The 23,927-nt window shown below is 45.8% G+C and overlaps 1 long non-coding RNA gene across 1 annotated transcript; it reads left to right on the top strand.

Moving 5' to 3' along the window:
• The first annotated feature begins 1,067 nt into the window (after positions 1 to 1,067).
• On the top strand, positions 1,068 to 18,361 carry LOC137536519 (uncharacterized). The gene is made up of 3 exons (XR_011024573.1): positions 1,068 to 1,209; positions 8,103 to 8,213; positions 18,088 to 18,361. It is a non-coding gene; the product is annotated as an uncharacterized lncRNA (long non-coding RNA).
• Positions 18,362 to 23,927: the final 5,566 nt, after the last annotated feature.

The following is a 23,927-nucleotide window of genomic DNA, read 5'->3' as shown; positions in this document are numbered from 1 at the left end:
CTGATGTAACGCTTCCTGAGCGAGGTTCGTTGGCTTTTTCATATACAAAGACTTTGCTTACCTTTTCAATAAAACGATGAAAAAAAAAATATACATTACACACACGCACGCACGCACGCACGCACGCACGCACGCACGCACGCACGCACACACACACACACACACACACACACACACACACACACCTATGATCTCTTTTTATAGCTATCGGACATTTGATAGTTACATATAACCGTCATTTCTGGTATCATTTGGTTTATCTGCTTACATAACTTTCTCTCTGGCTACTATACTATATATACAAATTTAATGACAATAATTGCTGTATTGAAATCCTTATGACTCTATGATTGTTGTTTACATAATAAAAAAAAAACAATAATTACTAAACATTCCTTCCTTCGGTTGCGGTATCTGAGCTGCGACCAGCGGCAGAGGTCGATGAACCAGCGGCTCAGCTCGATGGTCTCTAGGCGAGTGTCTCGCTCCTCCAGCAGGGCTTCCTTATAAAGCCACAGAGCGGACCATGTTGAGAACAACAGACATAGCCTCCGCGCGCCGCAGTGCAAGATTTGTGCTTCTTTTCCCGTCTCCTCGCCGGTTTTCAGGCGATCAGCGACCCTCAAACCCCGGGACTACCGGCTCCTCTCCATCTCTGGACTCCCCCCTGAACACCCGAACAGGAAACCCGTCGGAATGCCGCCGCTTTCATATTGAAATCTCCCGACTCATGGGCGCCCCCTGGCGGTCACAGCGCTAGCGGCGGGGAGGCGGCTGTTCGGGGGCAGATTGCGGGGTGAAAGGGAGGCAGAGAGGGGGAGATCGGTGCTGGGGGTGGAGGCGGGGTCTCTGGCAGACACGAGTAATGCTCTTCGGGGCCTCCAGGGGGCGGTGAGGGTAAACTATGAGGAGTGAGATGTTACCGGAGAAGCACAGAGGCTGTCACGTGACCCCGGAGCTGCAGGGAGATGTCAGCACTGGAGGCTCAGATGCGGCTACGTCACAGAGAGGGTCGCCTGCAGGCACGTGCAGAGGGGGAGTGGCTCTGGCACCCCCCCTCACCCACATACCCTTTTTTAATGTACAACAATGGTGCCCCTTTGGCCGCGAGAAGCTCCGCCCCCTGCCGCGAGAAGCTCCGCCCCCGAGAAGCTCCGCCTCCATCCAGGACACTTCGGAGAGGCAGCCCTGTCAGAAATGTGGGAGCAGGTGAGATGATGGTCCATCACCCTGATAGCAAAAGCCACACTGATCTCTGCCCCATCACCCACACTGACCTCTCCATCACCCACACTGACCTTTCCTTCATCTCCCCCCACTGACCTCTCCCTGCCCAGCACCGACACTGACCTCTCCCACCCCAGCACTGACATTGACCTCTCCTTTCCCCCCAGCACCCACACTGATTTCTTCCACTCCCCACACACTGACCTCTCCCTGCCCCCCCCCCCCCCCCCCCCCACCCCCCTAACCTCTGCCTCCCACAATCACCTACACTGACCTCTCTCCCTCCTCCATCACCCACACTGACCTCTCCCTCCTCCATCACCCACACTGACCTCTCCCTGCCCCCACCCCCCACACTGACCTCTCCCTCCTCCATCACCCACACTGACCTCTCCCTCCTCCATCACCCACACTGACCTTTCCCCTTCCTCCACCTCCCCACACTGACCTCTCCCTCCCCAGCACCGACACTGACCTCTTCCTGCCCCCACACTAACCTCTGCCTCTTACCAGCACCTACACTGACCTCTCCCTCCATCACCCACACTGACCTCTCCCTCCTCCATTACCCACACTGACCTTTCCCTTCCCCCACTCCCCACACTGACCTCTTTCTTCCCCCAGCACCCACACTGATCTCTCCCACCCCCCACACTGACCTCTCCCTCCCCAGCACCGGACACTAACCTCTCCCTTCCCCCACCCCCACATTAACCTCTGCCTCCTACCATCACCCATACTGACCTCTCCTTCCTCCATTACCCACACTGACCTTTCCCTACCTCCACCTCCCCACACTGACCCTCTCCCTCCCCAGCACCGACACTGACCTCTCCCTTCCCCCACCCCCACACTAACCTCTGCCTCCTACCATCACCCATACTGACCTCTCCCTCCTCATTACCCACACTGACCTTTCCCTTCCTCCACCTCCCCACACTGACCTCTCCCTCCCCAGCACCGACACTGACCTCTCCCTTCCCCCACACTAACCTTTGCCTCCTACCAGCACCGACACTGACCTCTCCCTCCTCCATCACCCACACTAACCTTTCCCTTCCCCCACATTGACCTCTCCCTTCCCCCAGCACCCACACTGATCTCTCCCACCCCCCCACACTGACCTCTCCCCCCCCACTAGCATCCACACTGACCTCTCCCTTCCCGCACCCCCTACACTAACCTCTCCCTCCGGCACCACATTAACCTTTCCCTCCCCCACCCCCACACTAACCTCTGCCTCCCACCAGCACCCACACTGATCTCCCTTCCCCCACCCCCACACTAACTTCTCCCTCCCTCCAGCACCCACACTGAACTCTCCCTGTCCTAGTACCTACACTGACCTCTCCCTCCCCATCACCCACACTGACCACTCCCTTCCCCCACACTAACCTTCCCCTCCCGTCAGAACCCACACTGACCTCTCCTATCCCAGTACCCACACAGATCTCTACCTCCTCCATCACCCACACTAACCTCTCCCTCCCCTGACACCCACACTTATCCCCCCCCCCCCCCCCCAGCACCCATCCTGACCTTTCCCTTTTTTTAGCACCCACACTGAGTTCTCCCTCCTCCAGCACCAGTAGCATAGGAATCACCATATAAGCCATAGTTGCTGCTATAGGGCCCTTAGCCAAGTGCCCTATGGTCTTTTCCGGTGATGGGGGGGTCTGCTGCGGGCCTAATGGAAACCAGTGGCGGTCCCCCCTGAAGTGTGCAGCTGGCAAAGGGGGGACATTTTACCCTGAGCAGGCTGCACCGCTGTAATAGAAAATACAGCTCTAGCACTGCGACCGCTCGATTAGCTCTGCCCCACCTCTTTACCAGCCCACCTGGCTGTCATTCCTCCTTGCGGCTTCCCGTGTGGTTGCCGCAGACGTGATACACCTGTCATGCTCCTGCTATTCACGGCTGGGATGCTGTGCTCTGCCCCATCGCCCTGGAAACAGTTGTGCAAGAGCCACATGTAACATTGCTGCAGTTTCCATATAGGCTAAAGTGCTGCATTTTCCATATGGGCTAAAGTGCTGCATTTTCTATATGGGCTAAAGTGCTGCATTTTATATATGGTCTAAGATGCTGCATTTTCTATATGGGCTAACGTGCTGCATTTTATATAAGTGCTAACATGCTTCATTTTTTTATATGGGCTAACATGCTCATTTTATGCGTGGGCTAACCTTATTTTCTACTGTATATGGGCTAATGTGCTTCATTTTCTGTATGGTCTAACATGCTGAATTTTATATATGGCCTGCATTTTTTGTATGTGCTAATATGCTGCAATTCATAATTTAAAAAAAATACATATATCCAGGCACATCGCCTCTAGTTAGGACATGAAATAAGTTATTAAAGAAAGGGAGGTGCTGAAGGGGGTGTGGCTAGAAGTAAAAATCTATTAACCCTTCGCACTCTCGCATGCAAATGTTCAAACAAATGCATTCACAGATTCACTCATCCAGGCACAACGGTTATCCCTACAGCTAAGTTAAAAGCCAGCGTCTTAGTTCACAGAAGAATGCATTCTTATGCTTAGTCACCTATACTGCGCAGAAGTACCCAGGTAAACATAGGTGTCCTAACTCTGGCCCTGTAACATGCATAGTGCAGACATGCAAACACATTCATTGCATCAAACCTATCAATGGATTAGGAGCACACATCCTGACGTCCTCTCCTGGGACAGACAGTGCATCTTACCAATCGCACAAGGGAGCTAACGTAATGTATCCATGTGCACCATGCACATACACCAGCATAAGCTGTGTGCATGCTGACAAACACATACAGGGGATGGAGGGAGTGCACTGAATTAGACCCTAGCCACAGGGGTCAGTAACAAGAAAAAAATACATATATCCAGGCACATCGCCTCTAGTTAGGACATGAAATAAGTTATTAAAGAAAGGGAGATGCTGAAGGGGGTGTGGCTAGAAGTAAAAATCTATTAACCCTTCGCACTCTCGCATGCAAATGTTCAAACAAATGCATTCACAGATTCACTCATCCAGGCACACTTGTTATCCCTTCAGCTAAGTTAAAAGTTAAATAACTTATTTAATGTCCTAACTAGAGGCGATGTGCCTGGATATATGTACAGATATGTATCTGTCCCAGGAGAGGACGTCAGGATGTGTGCTCCTAATCCATTGATAGGTTTGATGCAATGAATGTGTTTGCATGTCTGCACTATGCATGTTACAGGGCCAGAGTTAGGACACCTATGTTTATCTGGGTACTTCTGCGCAGTATAGGTGACTAAGCATAAGAATGCATTCTTCTGTGAACTAAGACCCCGGCTTTTAACTTAGCTGTAGGGATAACAGTTGTGCCTGGATGAGTGAATCTGTGAATGCATTTGTTTGAACATTTGCATGCGAGAGTGCGAAGGGTTAATAGATTTTTGCAATTCATAATTAGGCGGCATTCTCTTTATGGACTAACATGCTTATTTTCTATATGGGCTAACATGCTGCATTTTATATACTGTATGGACCGCATTTTCTATATGGTCTAATGTGCTGCAATCTTAATATGTGCTAATGTGCAGCATTTTATACAGTATATGGACTGCATTTTCTATATGGGCTAATATGCTTGTGATTAGACACAAATGAGGGGGAATTAAACAGGCGAATCTCTCTAAATACATACAGGGTGCTTTTTCTGTTTTCCTTCTTTCCTGTGCTCCACTTTAAGCATAAGCAATGCACCTCAAATGTAAACCAATAGTCTCTATAGTGTAAAGCCCTAAAGGGAGTTTATTAAAATTAAGATTGAACACTCACATGCTGATAACCTTTAAAATATATGCTGAGTTTGAACGGGCTCAACCCCGATGGTGGTCCGTCTGGCTGTCTCTCAGCAGCGCCGTACCGCCAGGCTCAGACACCATGCGCCATGCTGTCTTCCCAAACCCAAATACCTACATTTTTTCCTGTGACCTCCAATTTTTTCCTGCGCGCTGCATTTTTGTAAAAAGCTCTTTTCTATGCGCTTTTTCAGAGCGGTTTTGTAATTTACTCCCTGACGCAAGTCAGGAAGTGAACCCTTTGACCCGGGAAAAAATAAATACAATGTATTTATTCTTAAAAACACGAACACAATCGCTGCACAAAGCGATTTTGTGAGCGTTTTGCATTTTTGCTATACCTTCCAGTATAGTGGTACAGGCACCGCTTTGATGAGCGGATCGGAAACAAACCGCTCAGCTGTGAACTCTCTCACAGGGAATCATTGCACGAGCATTCTTAGGGCGATTTTGAAAATCGTCTGCGATTGAAAAAAGGCAAAAACGCCCTTAGTGTGAACGAGCTCTTAAAGTGTCACACTCCCAAAAGCAAGAAAATGCTCCAATACTGAGAGCAGCTTTCACTGATGGTAGCAAAGTGGTTAAAGGTAACCCAAAACCAAGTAAGGAAATGGGTCTTCTATAAGCCCCCTGTAGCCGTCCTGTGCCTTCGCCGGTCCTCAACAATCCTCCGTTCCCCTGCCTTGGCTTAGTTTTGGTCTTAGCTTCAGTTTTGCCGACTAGAAGTTTGCAGGCTGGCTGGCCACGCGTATCCTTGCTTGCTTTACTGTCCACAATAGCGTCCAGGATACGTGTGGGGCCAGGTATTTGCTCACAGTGTAATGATATACAGGTAGTCCCCAAATTATGAACGCCTGACATACAAACAACCAGCCGATATGAACGACCCGCCGATCCCGTCACGTGACGTCGGGAACTCCCCTTGTGCCTCTGCCGACCGCGCTGTGAGCCGGAAAACAAAGCAGATGTAATCTACTAACTACTTTAACGTCTACAATTGTAAGTGCAATAATTTTTTAGAATAAAACTTTTAGCAACAGTATTACGCTATGCCTAGCCTCTCTTTGGAGGTATCCATCTAAGCTTATAAAGGAAGGAAGTGTCGGGGGATATAGCGGTGACCTTAAAGAGTAACTGTTAGCCCCAAAAATCAAATTTAAATCTCTATTGCAATGTTTTAATTACTTTGTAAGGGAGCCAAAAAGGCACTGCAGAAGTTAAAAAGCAATCTAATTTTTTTACTGTGTAGCCTTTTCCCCAAGCTCCTAAGGAGGACGCAAAGCCGCATAACAGATACTGCTGAGCATGCAGAGCATGCCCATGTCTGCCCGACCCCCCTCTCCCCCCCAGGACCAGGTGCCGATATATTCTCACCCCAAACAGCTGACACGGAGAGAGAGCGGGAGCGGAGTACATCTACACACTTCCAGTGCCGCCACCGCAGAGCAGCCGCCGCCGAGTCACATGTGAGAGATTCACGAGCAGGAGAGAGATGCACGGCGGCGGCTGCTCTGCGGTGGCGGCGCTGGAAGTGTGTAGATGTACTCCGCTCCCGCTTTCTCTCCGTGTCAGCTGTTTGGGGTGATAATATATCGGCACCTGGTCCTGGGGGGGAGAGGGGGGTCGGGCAGACATGGGCATGCTCTGCATGCTCAGCAGTATCTGTTATGCGGCTTTGCGTCCTCCTTAGGAGCTTGGGGAAAAGGCTACACAGTAAAAAAATTAGATTGCTTTTTAACTTCTGCAGTGCCTTTTTGGCTCCCTTACAAAGTAATTAAAACATTGCAATAGAGATTTAAATTTTATTTTTGGGGCTAACAGTTACTCTTTAAAGACACAGCCAGATCGAGTTGGTCGGGGGTGACTAGGGAATAACCCCAAGGTGCAAGTGACCATTATATTGGTCTATATAGAGGGGGAGTCGTTTCCCACTAGGGTGTGGTGGTGGTGATATTATCCAAGCCTGTGGAATATAAAGTGAACCTGGTTGAACAATAAGGACTATGTAGCGCTGAAATTATACTGATAACTACTTTGTGATTTTTGAAATAATAGAGCGCACTGCCTGTTGATAATTGGACTGTGGACTTAATTACAGAGTGCGCGGTGTTATCTAGAGAAAGATGTACTCACCTCCGCGCTGGAGTCCATTGCTGGGCGACATTTCTCTCTGCTTACAGCTCACTCTAATGCTCGGCATTTCCTCCTGCATGACGCATGTAATTACGCATCATGCAGGAGGAAATGCCGGGCGCTAGAGTGAGCTGTAGCAGAGAGGAGTGTTGCCCGGCGATGGACTCCGGCATGGAGGTGAGTAGATTACACTACTGTACCCTATGGGAGCACAGGACAGGGGGAAGCAGGAGGAAGGGGACACGGAAAACACACAGAGAGACACGAGGCACAGAGGGCATGCAGAAAGCACAGGGGTACGTGAAGGAGACACAGGGGGGCAAGAAGGAGGGCCGGGGGGCATGCAGCAAGCACAGGGGGGCATGCAGCAGATACAGGGGGACATGAAGGAGGCACATGGCAACATGAAAGAGACACAGGGGACATGCAGCAGGCACAGGGTGACATGAAGGAGGCACAGGGGGGCATGAAGGAGGCAGAGAGGGGCACGAGCAGGCACAGGAGGACAAGAAGGAGGCACGGGGGACACAAAGGAGTAGTGGGGGGGGGGCATAATAATGTAAAGGGGGACACAAAGGAGGCAGAAGCAGAAGAGGAGAAGAAGGAGGCATGGGGGGCATAATAATGTAAGGGGACACAGAAAAGCACAGGGGGACACAAGGTGGTACAAATGGCGATAGAGAGAAGGCAAATAGAGAGACACAGTGGAAGCAGAGGGGGACACTGGAGGCAAAGGAAGATGTAGAGGAGGCATAGGGGGGCACAGATGGCACAGAGAGAGACACTGGAGGCAAAGGAGGGTGCATAGGGGGCACAGAGAAGGTACAGGGGACATAGGTGGAACAGCTTTCCAACTTAAGAATGGATTCACAGTCCATATCTTGTTTGTTAACCGGGTACTACCTGTATACTATATTTACAGGCTGGTAAATACAGTCGGCGAAACCAGAACTAATTCACAAGGGAGGAACGGAGGATCGTTGAGGAGCGGTGCAGGCACAGGACGGCCACAGGGGGCTGGTAGAAACCCCAGGTAAGTGAAACTCATTTCCTTTTCTTGGCTTTAGGTACACTTTAAAGGGGGCTCCCGGATTCCACCCACAGCGAGCCTTCCGCACAGCACCCCCCCCCCCGCCCTGATGTTCATACTCCTTGTCTTGCCTTGCCTCCCCTCGGTGCCCTCACAATGGTCATATAAAACAAGTGTTGCCATTATGATCTTCACACCCTTAACAAGTGTAGCCACAAAACACCTGATCTGAGGTATAGTCCCCTGTATGAGAGGAAGGGAAGGTTAGTAGTTTGGGGCCCTCGACACCTCTGTCCCCCCCCCCGAAAGCGCAGTGGCTGCTTCCCTCTAGTTATGCCCCTGTACCTGATTCAATATGTGAAAGACCCCATTTCTCAAGAGGCTCCAGTAAAAGTGCCTCACTCTCAAAAAGCTAACAGCGTTTATTCACCAGTACACTTAGTTCCAGAATCCATGTACTGGCACCCAGTCACCAATCTCAAAAGTCTCATTAAGCTTGTTGCCCTACAAAAGCCAGAGATGGATTTCCTTCAGTTATAAACCTTTCTGTATAGTCAAACAACTTTTGAATCCCCATAGATCTGAAGGATGCCTGTTTGCGCCTTTCAATGCAGCATCACTTGCCAACCTTCCTGCGTTTTGCAATTACCAAATATGCACGTTCACTTCAGGGCACTTCCCTTCGGCTTCTCCAATTCTCTTCAAGATCCACGGTGTATGGGGAAGCAAATTTTGACGCAATCTAAAATGTAGGCTTCTCTCTGTGAAGAAACGCGGAAGAGCCGCCACTATAAGTCAGCGGCAGGCGGCTCTTTCCGCGCATGGCATGGCGGAACGCGGAAAAACCGCCGCGTCAGCGCATGGGCCTGTTGCGAACAGTCTGACCCAGCGCGGGGAGGCCGCCGCCGGTGCTGATGGCGGTGCGACCAACCCCGCGCACAGGTCAGCGAGCACATTGCAAGACAGTACTGGTGTGGCTGGGACTGATAGTCCACCAAGGTTCAGAATGACGCGCGTGCGCGCAGAGAGGCAGAACTTATATGGCAGTCAGAAAAGGGTCAGCTGACCAAGCCGGTCAGCTGACAACCCTGCTTCGTTTCATTGGTCCAGCACTTAGGGAGGGGCTGGAGAGTGTTTTAGTATATATACTGCTGGCTGTTCAGTTGCTGGTTGTCTGGCGTTGCGATCACATGGTGGTAGCACTCAGACCTGAGTCAGATCCTAAAGTGTGCCGGGACCAGCTGGAGCTGTTATCCTACACTTAGCTAGATTCTGTTGATAGTCTAAAGTACTAGTTTTTGTTTTTTTTTCAAAATCTTTGTATTGGCAAATTCCAACATATCATTCACATACAGCATATATTTATAAATGAAGTATAAGTATGACATAATGTAGACGTTATAAGTATATGACCCTTATAAGCATACATCCCAATAAATCATCATTATATATACCATAGGTGTCAAAAATAGGACTATACTGAATGATGGTATTTGAAAGTGGTCATCCTATACAGACTATACATTAAGTCATATCTGAATATTGCCTAACCAGCAACTAACATTGTTCAACAGAACTAAAATATGTACTAACAGTATTGTAAGCAGACATAGGTCAATTATTTTCCTATTAACTCCCTTACCCACAACCCACCCCCCTTTCCTCTAGGTGTGACAAAATTAGCAGTATGATCGATTTACTAATGTATTTTAAAGTGTGAAAATACAAAAAGGTAAGTATAGACCCTTTCAACTCCAATGTCTTTCCTCATCTGAAAACCATGATGTGCCAAATGTTTTTATTCAGAGCCATGTAGAACCCCCTCAAAATCCTCAGAGTGCCTGAAATATGTCCAAAAGGACCAGGTCTTGCTATATGCCTCTGTGCAGTTTAATGCAGTATGGGAAAGATCTTCCATGAATTGAATTTCGTCTATTTCCTTCACCAGCTCCTCAGCTTCTGGGGGATCAGCCTGTTTCCAATGTCTGATCAGAATTCTCTTAGCGGCATTAAGTATATGGCGTACTACTGATCTCTTGTATTGTTTCATTGACCAATCATTTAAATGGAGTAGGTAGAACTCCGGGACAAATGGGGAATTTCTGTCTGTCACAGCTTTAACTAATCTCTCAATCCTCTTCCAAAAATCCGCCAATCTATCGCATGACCATAGGATGTGAAATACGGTGCCTGGCCTCTCTCATCATCTCCAGCATTTATCCTCTATATCAGGGAAGATTTTATGCAGCTTATTGGGTGTGTAATACCATTGAGTGAGTATTTTATAATTAATTTCCTGCATTCTGGCTGCTCTTGAGGACTTATGTGCAAAGGTGCAAATTCTCATTTTCTGAGGAGATGAGAAGGCTCTACCGAGCTCAGCTTCCCACATATGAAAGAACGGGAGAGACGGGATTGCCAATAAAGCCAAAATCTCATAGATTGTTGAGATAGATTTTTTAGTCGGTCCTAGTGATATACATAGATTTTCGAAGTCTGTTCTTTGCCTAAGCATCTGTGGAGAGAAGCCTCGTGTTGCCAGATAATGTCTATATTGTAGGTATTCCCACCATTTAGTGTTTGCACATGATGGTTTTTGTTTAATGTCCCTCAATGTCACCCAGTGTCCTCCCATGCATAAGTCTACAAATCTCAGCTTCCTAGGGTCTATAAATCTGTGTCTAGTACGGTCCAATCCATCTACACCTATAAAGGGATTATTTGAGAGCGGGAGTAAAGGAGATGGGACAGGAGCTAGTGAAAGAGAAGAATTTGCTCTCTGAAAGACGTGAAGGGTCGTATGACATAGTAGAGGAAGTTGTAGTCTAACCTCTGGTTTCTGTGAGATCCAAGTAAGGTCTGTGAGGGAGTAATACGAGAGATCCTGTTCTAGTGTAACCCATTGTTTATATGTGACATGTCTGTTCCAATCTACTATTCTACTAAGCACAGAAGCATAGTAGTATCTTCTAACATTAGGCAGAGCAAGACCCCCTTCTTGTTTGGGGCAGTATAAAATCTCTCGTTTGAGGCGTGGAGGTTTTCCTCTCCAGATATATTTATTGAAGATCATTTGGACCTTATTCAAGAAAGAGAGAGGAATCTCAATAGGGAGCGTCTGGAATAGATACAAGATCCTGGGCATCGCATTCATCTTCACTACGGCGATTCTTCCTAACCAGGAAAGTTGGGGCATGTCCCACTTTCGTAAGTCAGCTGTTATTGTCGCTAGGATTTGGGGGAAATTTAATTCAAAGGTCTCTTTCAAAGATCTTGAGATATTAGTCCCCAAGGTATCGAATGGAGGAAGGGTTCCATTTAAAGGGGAAGTTTTGCTGGATAGTGTTAACTTGTTCATCAGGCAAGTTCACATTATATGCCTCGCATTTGTCCAAATTTATTTTAAAAAAGGACAGTTTACTGAACCGTTCAAAATCCGCAAGCAAGTTTGGTAGGGAGGTTATAGGTTGCGTGAGAAAGAAGAGCAGGTCATCTGCGTATGCAGCTACCTTATGTTTAGTGTGGCCAACAGTTAAACCAGATATCGAATCATTCTTCCTAATAGTACACAGGAAAGGCTCCAGTGCTAGCGCAAAAATTAGTGGCGAGAGTGGGCATCCCTGTCGAGTACCATTAGCTATCTGCAGGGAGTCTGACAGGATTCCATTGACCTTAATTTTTGCAGTAGGGGAGGAGTATAGGGAATCTATGCAATTTAACATTCTGTCTCCCAAATTTAATTGTTTTAGGACTGCCCTCATCCAACTCCAGCCCACACGATCGAAAGCCTTTTCGGCATCCGTGGAAAGCAGCATGCAAGGTTTGCTACTTGATCGTAAGAACTGAAGCAGGTCCAGGACCCTGATGGTATTATCTCTTGCCTCCCTGTTGGGTATAAAGCCCACCTGATCCCAGTGTACCAGGTGGTTCATATGTTCACCTAGTCGGTTAGCTAAAACCTTTGCATAAATTTTTAGGTCTAAGTTTATCAGCGAGATAGGCCTATAGCTTCCGCAAGCTGCTGGAACCTTATTGGGTTTGGCAATAACTGTTACATGTGATTCCAGAGTTTGTGTGGTGAATTTAACTGCCTCATGTCCTGTAGCCATGGCATTAAAGGTTTTACAGAGATAGGGTATCAAGGCCCCACTGAATTTTTTATAGTACTCGACAGGGAACCCGTCTGGCCCCGGAGCCTTTCCCGGCTTGATTCCTACTATTGCTTTGCAGATTTCGGCCTCTGTGAACGGTTCCTCTAAAGCTTGTCTCATTTCCTGGTCTAATTGTTTTGGGTTGGCTCGGGATAAGTAAGCATCCATCTCCTCTATAGAGGGTTCCTTGAGATTTTCACTACTGGACTGTTTTAAATTGTAGAGTTTGTGGTAGAACTCACGAAAAGTGCGTGCGATGGACTCACTTCTTATGTGTTTCACCCCCTTACGATCAATTACTTGGGCTATATATGTTCTTTGTTGCTGCTGTCTAAGGGCTTTGGCCAGCAATCTACCCGATTTGTTACCATGCATGTAAAATGCGTGTTGGCATCTCCTAGCTGCGTGTTTCGCACTATCCTGTAATATTGTGTTAAGCGCCATTCTGGCCTTCTGTAAGGGTGTCATGGCCTCCGCAGAAGGAAAATCTTTATGTTTTCTCTCCAGTTCTCGTATCTCCCCCAGTAGCTGTCTGATCCTCCCCTCTCTCTCTTTCTTGCGTCTCGTGCCCATTTTAATCAGGAAGCCCCTTAACACACATTTATGCGTTTCCCATATAATGGAAGGCGACACATCCCCTTTATCATTAAGTAAGAAATATTCTTGTATCTGCTCTAGTATGGCATCCTTTGCTCCTAGCTCATCCATCAGCGAGATATTCATTCTCCATGTGAATGGTTTTTCTCTTTTGGATTTATAGTTGAGCGTTACGCATACTGGTGCATGGTCTGAGTAAGAGATAATACCTATATCTGCGGCCACCTGTTCAGAAAGTAGGTTATGCGATATTAAGATGTAGTCCAATCTAGAGTAGATATTGTGCACCGTCGAGTAGTAGGAGAAATCTTTTGTAGTGGGATGTGTCACCCTCCAAGCATCCACAAGTTGTCTCTCATGGAGGGCCCTCTTGATCCTGTTAAGTTTGGCATAAGCTACTGAGGAGCGACCATGAGAGGCATCCAATTGCGGGTTGAGAGCGACATTCAGGTCCCCCCCTATTATGATGCTTCCCTCCCTAAAGGCATCCAGTTCAGTAAGAAATTTCAGAATAAACTTGTCCTGATCAATATTGGGAGCATAAACAGAGCCAATCGTGTATTTCTGATCTTTGATAATACATTTCACCAGAACAAATCTACCCTGATCGTCTGCCTTAGTTGCTATTTCAGTGAATGGAAGCATCTCACTAATGAGAATTGCAGCACCTTTGGTTTTCGAACCAGGAGAGGAACTAAAGTATGATATGGGGAAATGCTTATTGCTGAGCTTTGGGTGTGCACCTTCTTTAAAATGAGTTTCCTGGATCATTATTATATGTGCTTTCTGTTTCCGCATATCAGTCAGGAGCATTCGCCTTTTTTCAGGGATATTGAGCCCTTTGGAGTTGATGGTCAACACCTTCATGTGCGTCATAACAACAATCTTCTATGTATATAGCGTCTCAATGTCACATCTAGAGGAAAACCCAGTAACCCATCCCCAAACATCGGTGAACAGAAAGTAAGTTTAATAATAAACCCTTGCGTCAACTTCAACGTGAAGGAGACTAAGGCTGAGGCTTTCGCCAACACTATTGTCCTGAAAATCAGGACTGTCCTATGTGGGAAAGGAGAAGCCAACCCTGGTAATGCGAGGCGCACTTCTCCGCTCCCACTCACCTTAGGAAGAGTTTAGTTTGATAAGACAGGTATATTACTATGTGGTCAGTGTGCTGTGTCCTACAAGAGAAAAAGTTGGATAAGTCCCTGTCTGTCGCCACCCCTCTCCTCTGTTAGATTTATTAGGTATGGTACTGGGTATAACTTCTCGCATGAGAAAGTATAGGTCATATTGGATGTGCGGATGATATGTGGGAACAGGAGGCACCCTAAGTCTAAAGTACTAGTTTGATTGTGATTATCTGTTATGACCTTTTGCTTGCCTGACTATTCTTCTAAACTCTGATCCTGTACCTTGCTATTCTGATACTCCGTTGCCGAACCCCAGCTCGCCCTAAGACTCCGCATCTGCCTCCTGATTCTGTACCTCGATATTTCTGATACCCTGTTGCCGAACCCTGCTTGTTTATTTAGACCCCGCATCTGCCTTCTGAATCTGTACTGTATCTGTCTGTGTGGTTACGACCTGGTTTGTCCGACCTCGAGAACCGACCTTACTGTTAGAGGCGGTTCCCAGTCCTGGTAGTGACACTCCCTCCTGAGTGTCACTCTCGGTTTGGCCTTCCTACTCTTAGCCTGACTCCTCCCCCCCGGGAGAGTTCAGGTCTTCGGAAGGAATTTGTGCAGTACTCCTTACTGCTATGAGGCCTAGTCCTCTAAGTATTACGGTTGCACCAAACACCCCTACTCTACTCAGGTGTCCAGAGGTTAGCTTATATATCTGATTATCGGTGATACTGCAGATCATCAATAATCTGGTATATATCTGTATTCCCAGTGATACTGCAGATCACCGGTAATCAGATCCTCTCTGTGTTACACCGATCGTTACACTCTCCCAGAAAAAAATGGGCAATGTTCTTTATATTATTCTTAGAGCTTTTATGCTCCACCCAGTTCTCAAGATTGTGTCTATGTCTAATTGGGACATTTTCTGCAACAACCTCCACTATAGAATGGGCTTATTGACGATGGAATTTCTCGTTCAATGGGACAAGCTAAATCTTGAAGCAATTTGATTTACCGTAATATAGCAGTTGAGATACCACTAGACTGTTGGAACGGCCTAGAGAATCTTCCCAGAGGGAACTCTAGTCCCTACTCACTGAACGTGTGTAGCCACAATGTTAGAGGTTTAACAACATTTTTACCTGAAATACAGTATAGTAAAGCAACCAACAGATGTCTCTGTCTATGAAATTATTCAATTATCTCTATGGTATGTATTTTCCCGTATTCACTCTGTGTTCAGGGCCGGCGCTACCATAGAAGCAAAGGGGGCAATTGCCCCAGGGCCCCAGAGCTTGTAGGGGCCCCCAGTAGCTACAAAAGGAAAACATTTTTTCCAAAATCGACCTTATAGTTTTTGAGAAAACTGATTTTAAAGTTTCAAAGGAAAATAAATACACATTTAAAAACCTGCTGACTTTAATGGTTAATGGCAAATCCACCTTAAAAGCTAGAAACCCTAAATTTGCAGGATATGTTAAGGAGATAATTGGGAATAAGAGGAAAAAACAATTTTTCAAAAAGACCTTATAGTTTTTTAGAAAATCGATTTTAAAATTTCGAAGGAAAAAAAGTATACTTTTAAATGCGGTAAATGTCACTTTTAGTAGCAAACCCAACGGTAGTGTAATTTTACATGCATCAAAAGAAAGAGCAATACATTTCCTGACGGGGTTTCCAGGGGGCCCATACGCAGCCACAGCGCTTTGGCCAGGGATCGCTATACAGCTGCAATATGGCTGTATGAAGATCCCTGGCATTTTTTCCTATTTTCCCAATTTTTTTTTTTTTTTTATGTTTAGAGTGCGGGAATTTTTTTTTTTTTTTAAATTATGTGGGGTCCCCCCTCCTGAAACTTTTTAACCCCTTGTCCCCCATGCAGGCTGGGGTAGCCAGAATGTGGAGCTCCGACCGATTGGGGCTTCACACCCTGACTATAACAGCTGCATAAAAGGTCCCTTAATGCCGATTTTTGTTCCGGGGTATCTGTTGGGGGGGCCCCCAGGTTTATTTTGCCCTGGGGCCCCATTGTTGCTTAAACCGGCCCTGTCTGTGTTCCTTTCTGTTCTACATAAGATGCATTACCTGATGGTGGTGTATGATTTATCTCTGCATGCTTTTCTTCAGTAAAGAATTCTAACTAGTTATACTGGGTGCCTATCTGAGTGTACACATCACTCTGCTCCATCACACAAATGGTAGCTGGCAGGAGTAAGGCATATTTTGTTAAGGCTAGGTAGTCCGGTCTGGATTATTATGTACCATCGCCTTTTCCTGTTCGAATCTCTGAGAACTGAGGGTAGTTCATTGGTCACTTCTAGTCTTCTAAAGAAGATGTCTATATGCATACAGTTAGACAAATTATTTGTGGTAGCATTATACATCCAGCACCAAGGTGACCTCTACGGTTTCAACCTGATAAAAAAACTGATTCCTCTTATTACTTAGGCTAATTCGGATCTCTTCAACCTAAACACAGTACATATTTCAGGAAATAAACACATGACAGTGGATGCTCTAAGTGTCAGTAGGAGGCAACAAATGGTCCCTGAAAGAAAACATTTTCCATTGGCTGACCCGCATCTGGCTAATTCCGGCCATAGACCTATTTGCACTTAGTATCAACCACAAGCTTCCTTGGTTATTCTCCATGCCACAACTCTGTGGGGACAGATGTTCTAACTGAAGCTTGACCTCCTCTCCTGGTTTATGCCTTTCACGCAAATCCTCTAATCTCCTACATCCTCAAAAAGACAAAGGTAAGGTATGAGAAGACCCCTGCAATAGCAATAATACCTTTCTGGCTGAAGATACCCTGTATTTTGCTGTAGTCAAACTGCCAGAGTCCCTCTTCCAGTTTCCTCCAATCCTCTAGATTGTAAGCCTCCTCCTTCAGTCTCCTACCTGTTCATGCACCTCTGAGTAAACTCTTGAGTAAACTCGACTTGCAAAATCTCCATGCTCCCATCCAGTGACTGACTAAGCATTAACTTGTACTCATACTGTGCTGTGTGATCTGGTTCGCATGTTCCCCTGTATTGTCTTATTGCTGTACGTCACCCCTAAATATTGTCTGTAACCTTAACTAATGTCCAGAGCTGCGTAATATGTTGGCACTTTATAAATACAATAAATAAATAATCTCCAATCCCCGTGCCCCAGAAGAGCCATCTTGTAGCCTGGATCCTGAGAGGGGGAGGATTACAGCTGTAGACTTTTTTTTTTTTTTTTTTTAACTCTTTTAACACTGATTTTTATTAAGCAGATCAAATAATATACAAAGACCGTTAGAAGATTGGAAGTTAACTTACAAATCATATAAAATTTAAGAGTCAGTGATGTAAGAGTCTTAGGGTGAAAAGTTCTTCAGCCAGTCTTCATGTGGCTCGTACATTTGTCTACTTCTCTGAGATGGATTTTAATAGTACACCTATTTCTTTAAAGAAGTAGACAGCTTTGTATATGGGGGGGGGGGGGGGGAGGAAGGGGGGGGTATGAGGGGGGGGGATTAGGGGGGGGAGGGGAGGGGGGGTGTAATAGGGATAAGGGAGGGAAGAGTTTAATTATTATTAAAGGTCAACCAGCTAAATAATCAGCAGATAGCAACAATTGAAAATAAAGAACTGATGGACAACAGGTCCAGGGACTTTTTTTTTTTTTTTAAATCTGTTATTCAAACTTTACAGAAATCCAGAAAAAATACACTTTAGAATTTGGGGAAATCTGTCTGATTTTGCCTTAAAAAAACATTCTTGAGCCTGCGGCCTATATGCAACTTTTTCTCCTGAGTTTTCTTCTAGGTGATATTTCCATACTTTGCCAATAAAATGGATTATAAAACAACGGCAACCAAGAAAGTACTCAAAATAATTTAGATAGTATTTTTTCAACTTTTTGCTACTTTTCTACTTATTGCAAAGTGCTGAAAAATGATCTCTAGGAGAAAAACTGAATTGAATAAAGGTCTTCATCTAATATTAACATTCTGGATCTTTACAGGTGGGGCTAGATTTGGTCCTTGGAGTCAATACACACAGAACGTACAAGTATCTGCTTTGTCCAATCTGATGTCTGTCCACTTAGGTAAGTATAGTAAGCTGGTAAGCATGTGATTTTTGCACGCACGGTCACACCTGAGAAGTAGCATGAAGAAGAGGACAGCCCCGATCTTCAATCCAAAAAGCTCTTGCCATATTTCTTTGAGGGTCAGCGCTCAGCAAGAGGGATCCAGAGGACAGCATAGGAAGCCTGTACAGTATCCAGAGGCTTCCCTTTTCTTAGGTAAGTTTGTGGGGGGGGGGGGGTTACCCGAGGTTCATCTCCGGTAGACGTTAATGCCTGGCACACACCATAGAATTTCCCATCAGATTGACGGGTCAAATTGATTATTTTTGTCATGTCCGATCTGCTTCCAATCGAGAACGGGATCGATTTTGTGCACTACTGAACTGAAAATCGATACCGTTGTCGATTGGGAGCAGATCGGACATTACAGGAATTATCCATTCGACCCATCAATCTAATGGGAAATTTCCTCCCGTGTGACTCAAAGCGCTTGGGAGGCAGCCGTTAGGGCGCGCTCAAGAGGCCACCCTGCAGTGTAATGCTGGGTACACACTATGAGATTTTCTGGCCGATTTACTGTCAGATTGATTATTTCCAACATGTCCGATTTGCTTTCCGATCAATTTCCGAGCATTTTCCGATCATTTTCCTATTAAAGTTATTGGAATTTGATCGGAAAGCAAATCGGACATGTTGGAAATAATCGATCTGACAGTAAATCGTCCAGAAAATCTCATAGTGTGTACCCAGCATTAGGGTGTCTTGTGCCTAAGAACTCCTTACTGAATAGGTGCTGGTTTACCGGAATAGAAATTGCCAAGATTTGAAGCCAGGTCTTCTATGTCAGAGGCAGTGCCCTTAAAGGACAACTGAAGCGAGAGCTATATGGAGGTCGCCATGTTTCTGACATTTTGTCAAACCTGACAAGATTAGGTGCATGCTTGCTTCAGGTGTGATTCAGACACTACTGCAGCCAAATCAGCAGGACTGCCAGGTAACTGGTATTGCTTAATGAGGACTTCCTCTCTGCTCTAAAAGATAAGCAACAGCATAATAACCTTTAAAGAAAAAAAACATTTCTTTGTTACAGCTGATGCAAATCCTGCATTACATTTGCAGTGTGTCTACTTCCTGCATTCATGGGAGCAGACATAAAGCTAACATCCTTTGCTTACCAATTAGCTGCTCTGCCAAGGCAGCCAGCTGAGACAGCTGAGAGATCAAACTACAACATGTGATTAGTCACAGATGAGGGGGAATTAGACAGGCTAAACTCTCTAAATACATACAGGGTGCATTTCTCTGTGTTTTCCTTCTGTCCTGTGCAAGAATCAGCCTCCATATCCCTCTCGCTATAGTTGTCCAGGGCCGGTTCTCTCATGACGCAAGGTGAAACATCTGCATCAGGTGCAGAGATTACAGGGGCAGCATGTTTGTACTGTGTGTTTACACTAACAGCATACAGTCAGAGTAGGAGGAGGAGTGAGGTGAAGAGGTCATCATTGGAGAAAAGCAGCTTTTGTGGAGTCTGACAGTGGACGGACGGACAGGGGAGGAGGGTTTGGGGGGTAGCAGGGTTTCATTCGACTTGCACAGCAGAAGGGAGGAGGTGGCACTGCTGTCCTGACTGAGGAGCAATGTAGTGGCTGAGGGTAAGCAGTTTTTGTTACAGACTTACAGCCAGCCAGTGTGCTATTGTGTTGAGCTGCAGCATGTCATGTGAGAACATTTAATTAGGCAGAGTAAATTGTTGGGTGTCGTACAATTATTCCAAATCAGGGGGTTTGGGGGGCATCCTCACAAGTTTGCCTCAGGCAGCTAAAAGTCTAGAACCGGCCTTGCAGTTGTCCTTATTACACTATCCAACCACTGTCCCAGGTATAAGCCCCCTGGATCCTGCTTCTACAACCCATACCCATGTTGGGCTGCGCTTCATAGTGCACATGTTCAGTCCATTTTTCTTGCTGTGACAAATATTATCTGTTTTATTTTCCACCCTTTGCAGCCGTGGCTGGAGACAGAGCACACATGACCCCTGGACACAGGACAATGCCTCTGCCTTTAATTCTGGTCTATTAACAAAGAAAACCGCCGCTGTTAGTAGACATAGTAATCCCAGAACTACACTCATATCTCTGTTGCGGAGTAATAATCCACCAAACCAAACACGACAACAAAGGCCGAGTGGCGGGAAGGGCCATCGCCAGATCTCTGAGCTCATGTCCTCACAATTCGCATTCTGAGGTTGTGACTTAAGCGCTGTTAGGATTCCACGTCGATGACGCTTCCCAGCTGATATAAATAGCATCTCTTTATTCTGCTTTCCTATAAATATATAAACAGGTGGAGGAGGGTTTACATCTCACACCGGCTCTTTCACGTAAGTCATCTGCACTCTGCGGATACACTGAAGGCATTCGCTGTAGGATTAGAAGCGGTCTCTACAAGCAGACCTAGACCTGACCCTGTCATCAGTGTGAGTCGATGTGATTGGCTCATAGTGACCATGGGGTCAGGAGTCTCCTGACCAGCTCAGGGAGCTCTGCTGTCATACTGACGGCAGAGGTAGGGGGAGGCGAGAGATTGGCGGGAGCGCGCCGCCGGGAGGATTGACATCTACACCCTGGCAGAGATAACAGGAGCAAAACGGCGGAGATTTCAATCAGCTCGGCCAGTAAGCGGTTGATTTGGTCAGCTTTTCTGCATCATATTGTTTCTCCAGTCAAATTGGCAAGTACATTTGCTCTGTTTCTGCTAAATTTCACCTTATTTTTTATTTTCTGGATGGAAGAAATTGTTTAGCTGCAGATACAAACGATACTCAGCACTAGGGATGATCAATTAGTTGCAAATATTTCTGAGTTTATGCAGAGTTACCTTATATGCTGGCGTATAAGGCGACTGGGGGTATAAGACGACCCCCCAACTTTTCCAGGTTAATTCAATTCACTTTATTGTCATTGTGTAACACAACGAAATTACTTTTCATGACAACCCCACGGTGCATATAGGGAACATAGTGATAGTAACAAGGAAGAGAAGAAATTATACAAGTATGCCAGGCATTACAGATGTTTAAACAATTTGTACACAGTGTTAATTATTTCAGAGAGGATTCAAAGTTCATCAAGTTTATGGCGGATGGGAAAAAGCTGTTTTTCAGCCTGTTTGTGTGTGTGCGGATTGATCTAAAACGTTTACCTGATGGAAGGAGCTCAAACAAGGCATTTCCAGGGTGAGCGCTGTCCTTGATAATGTTTTTGGTCCTTCTCACGCTGCGAGTATTATACAAAATTTCCAGTGATGGTAGTTCAGTGCCAATAATGGCTTCTGCTGTTTTAACAACTCGCTGCAGGGCTTCTCTAGTAGCCTTCGTGCAGCTGTTGTACCAGGCCGTCACGCAATTGGTCAGAACGCTTTCTATAGTGCATCTGTAGAAATTAACCAGCAGCTTCTGTGGGAGGTTAGCGCTCCTTAGTTTTCTCAGAAAGTAGAGGCGTTGTTGTGCTTTGCCAGTTAGAGCTAAAGCATTGTCAGCCCAGGACAGGTTCTCTGCGATGGTGACTCCCAAAAATTTGAAGCTGGAAACTCTCTCCACAGCCTCTGCATTGATCATTAGCGGTAGGTGAGTGGTCTTTTTGGTGGTCCTAAAGTCCAGAATAATTTCTTTGGTCTTTGTATTTAATAACAGGTTGTTAATGTCGCACCATGCAGTCAGGTTCCTAACTTCTTCTCTGTATGCAGCTTCCTCATTGTCTGATATAAGCCCAATGACACTCGTATCATCTGCAAACTTAACAATTATGTTTGAGGTATGGATAGGCTGGCAGTCATGGGTGAAAAGTGCATAGAGGAGAGGGCTTAATACACAGCCCTGTGGCACGCCAGTGCTCAGGGAAGGGTGGAGGATGTCTGTTTTCCTAGTCTGACAGTTTGAGGGCGATTAGTAAGGAAGTCCAATAACCAAGTACATATGGAGGGAGCAAGACCTAGTGCATGGAGTATGTTGGTCAGCTGGCTAGGTACAATGATGTTAAATGCTGAGCTGTAGTCAACAAAGAGCATCCTAACATAGGAGTTGGGCTTTTCCAGGTGTGAGAGGGCAGCATGGAGAGCTACACAGATGGTAAAATGTAGGAGGTTGGGGTATACTCGCCGTATAAGACTACCCCACAGTAGTAGTGTCAGGCAGAGCTGTAATTACCTTATCCTGTGGTCATTCGGTAATAAGAAAGATAGATCATGCTCTCAGTTTACACAATAACTTGTAACAGCTTCTTGCTAACAGCCGCTGGCATGGGTAGCGGTGCAGCTCCCAGTGGGTCTTGACTGGTGACGTGTGCGCTCCACTGATGGGGTCACGCAGGAAGAGATTGTGGGGCTGTATTGTGGTGCGCACACGTCACAAGTCAGGTGACGCCGGAAGCTGCACTGCTACCTGTGCGAGCGACTGCTTGCAAGAAGCTATTACAAGGTATTTTGTAAACTGAGAGTGCGATCTATCTTTCTTATCACTGGATGACTACAGCATAAGGTAATTACAGCTCTGATTGATGCCCTGACCCGGCACTGACACCCTTATACTCGGCGTATAAGACAACCCCAGACTTTTCAGAAGATTTTTCAGGGTTAAAAATTCATCTTATGCGCCGGTATATAGGTAATGTCAATTTTAATTCAAATATACGCAGCTTGAAAATGGACCAATCAAATCCCACCCAGGCTTAAACTGATTGGTCCATTTTCAAGCTGCTTATATTTGAATTAAAATGTACATAATCCTGCATGCGGATATATTTGCATCTCACTGATCATCCCTACTCAGCACCAAGTCATCTTACTACAGCTTTACGGGTAATTGTATGTAGCTTGGGATTTATAGAGCTATAGGGAATATGACTTTCAGCTTTATTATTATTATAATGATTTATTTGTATAGTGCCAACATCTACTGTAGTGCTGTACATAGTACAAAACAAATACTGGGGAACATGTATGAAAGGTAACCTACTTAGACACCGGACAACACACACTGGCGAGCGTCCGTTTGTGTGTTCAGAGTGTGGGAAAGGCTTCAGTCAGAAAGGAAGCCTGCTTAAGCACCAGAAAACTCACAGAGGAGAGCGTCCCTTTTCTTGTCCTGAGTGTGGGAAAAGCTTTACGGCTAAAGCAAATCTAAGCAGACATCAAAAGACTTACACCCACTGATACTGCTGACCTATACACCATGGGACATAATTATCAATCAAGGAGATCTGCTGCAAACCATTCTGGGTGCTTGGCTGCCCCCATCCCTATCCAGATATATCTGGATTCAGAGTTTTATACCCATAATCTGAGTCGTACTAAAATGCCTACTGAACCTCAAAATTTAGGTCTAATTCATGGCACCATGATACGTGCTTCACAGAAGTGAACAAAGACTAAGTTATATACAGAAAAGAACTTCTAATGAAGACAATTGATATAAATATACACAACAACCAGTATCCAATAGTTGAATAATAAGTTTATTGAAGACATCTGCACAAAGCAATAAAAACACTAAAAACAATGGCGTGGCGTGGGGGGGCCAATTGATGTAAAGATCATCCAAAAATTATATATTCAATATTATAACACTCAATAAAAAGGTCTACAATAAATATAAATACAAATATCTCACTCTGGCAGAGAACTAGAAATCTGTAACATCCAATGCATGCATTGTGGACCAGTAATAGACAACTGCATATCTGAAAATACACATGCTATAAATGAGCCTGTACCAATAA

Source organism: Hyperolius riggenbachi, chromosome 10 (assembly GCF_040937935.1).
Source record: "Hyperolius riggenbachi isolate aHypRig1 chromosome 10, aHypRig1.pri, whole genome shotgun sequence".
In the NCBI taxonomy this organism is placed as follows: domain Eukaryota; kingdom Metazoa; phylum Chordata; class Amphibia; order Anura; family Hyperoliidae; genus Hyperolius; species Hyperolius riggenbachi.
Note: the sequence above shows the minus strand (reverse complement) of the source record. Positions and strands in the feature narration are given on the sequence as shown.